Source organism: Folsomia candida, unplaced genomic scaffold, assembly GCF_002217175.1.
Source record: "Folsomia candida strain VU population unplaced genomic scaffold, ASM221717v1 Fcan01_Sc012, whole genome shotgun sequence".
In the NCBI taxonomy this organism is placed as follows: Eukaryota; Metazoa; Arthropoda; class Collembola; order Entomobryomorpha; family Isotomidae; genus Folsomia; species Folsomia candida.
This window is the reverse complement of record NW_019091204.1, coordinates 4295837-4297669: the sequence shown is the minus strand read 5'-3', so window position 1 is coordinate 4297669 and position 1833 is coordinate 4295837. Positions and strand designations below refer to the sequence as shown.

Genomic DNA, 1833 nt, shown 5'->3' with positions numbered 1-1833 from the left:
ATGGCTGACAAGGCTACAGAGCAAATCGAAGCATCAACTATGAGGTAATAGTATATAAAACAATTTTCACCTGTGCCTAGGAAATTTTAGTTGCATGATAAAAATTTGTTTGTGCATTTCCTGGACGACATGTTGCACGTATTGAAGGAAAAATTCTACAAGATCCAAATCCTGCAATAGAGAAAGATCTGACTACATAATTTTGAGACAAGTGAAATTTAAAACCAAAATCAATTTTGGAAAACTTGGCATTGAGCTTAAAGCAAAGATTTAAGAGCGTGAGTGAAGTGGATGGTGGAAAGACCAAATATTAAGGTATCTCTGGAAAAAATGTTGGCTTTGGTCACAACTGTAGTTTTGAAAAAAAAACATTTTCTTTTTGCCATGAAAAAGGTTACCGGATTAAATTTACACCCTTTACACTCTAAATAAAATCATTACCAAATCATTACCAAAATGCACACGTATATGACTCTGCAGAAACGGTAATAATAACCACCAGCCGGTAAAGAAATTGATTGAATCCGAAGTGGTAATAAAGAACACTTTTTGGGATAAAATTAATACCATGATGTATGACAGATGTACTACAATATGTAGTAAAATGTCTACCGCCTGGTAATAAAGCATACCACTTTGTACACGGTGTGCTATTCATACCGGTATTAATGCTTTTCATATGCATACCCCATTATTACCAAATGTTGTGCAGATTTCCACCGAAAAGAATAGATTTTTTGCTTTTGTTTACAATAAGCTTTCAATCAAAAATTATATTTATTGTAAAATAGTTTTGAAACATACATAATTATAAAATTTAAGTATAATGCAAACTATGGAATGACATACACACACATGTATACATATTTACACGAAGTTGCAATCTGCTCCGATTTCCAACTTAAATTTTTGTTTCACTGAAAAAATAAACGCATAATATTATTATTAACTATTTCCTATTATTATGATGGTGCTCGATCACCATCTTGATAAGGCACCTACATACATACATATGATAATTTGATACTTACCTGTTTCAACAATTCTATATAATTCCCAGAAGTTTTTATCAGTTTTTTCACTGATAAAAACTTCTGGACAGAATGGATTAATTTCGCCATGTTGACTTGAGTTGAGCTGAGCGGAAACTAAAACTGACAAATGCGCCACTGTTTAGCGTCTCACAATTATCACCAAATGTATTAAAATTCTTACCTCCATGGTAATAAACTACACCAAAATGTAGATCTCATTAGCACCAATTTGTACTGCGCTTTACAAAAATTATGGTAAAGAGTGTTATCTAAATTTGTAGGATATAATTACCGACTCGTAGGAATTTATTACCAAAATTATAAAGATAACTTAAAACATTGCGGTGGATGGCCAGTTACCCGGTTGGTATTGATACGGTAATAACCCCGTATAATTTTTGTAGGACGCGTAATTACCAACAGCTCGGTAAAGACGCTTATTAAGAATTCTTTACCAAGTTGCTAAGAGTGTAGATATCAATACAGGGTATCCGTAATTGAAATAATAAATAGGATTACACAGAAGTCATCAAAATTCCAGAACTGAATCACGTCCTAATAAATAAAGAAATTACGCAGGATCGACTATTTACATTTTTAGTCTTTCCTTTTTGGGGAAAGTGAGATTTGCGTTAAGTTATACATGGGAAAGAGGGGGTAGTGGTCTTGTGTGTTGCAGAGGAGGGGAAGGGGTTTGAGAAAAGTCGATTTTACAGAAAAAGTCGAGGTAATAAACTTATCCTACATAACTGCTTGAATAAGTTATGTATGTATCGTCGTAGATTTTGTCCGATTAATA

At 33.1% G+C, this 1833-nt stretch overlaps 1 long non-coding RNA gene across 1 annotated transcript; it reads right to left on the bottom strand.

The window, feature by feature from the left end:
* Positions 1-806: 806 nt before the first annotated feature.
* Positions 807-1495, bottom strand: LOC118437203. Its single transcript, XR_004835941.1, has 3 exons — positions 1216-1495; positions 1032-1154; positions 807-917 (listed from the first exon to the last, which is right to left on the bottom strand). It is a non-coding gene; the product is annotated as an uncharacterized LOC118437203 (long non-coding RNA).
* Between the last annotated feature and the right edge of the window lie 338 nt (positions 1496-1833).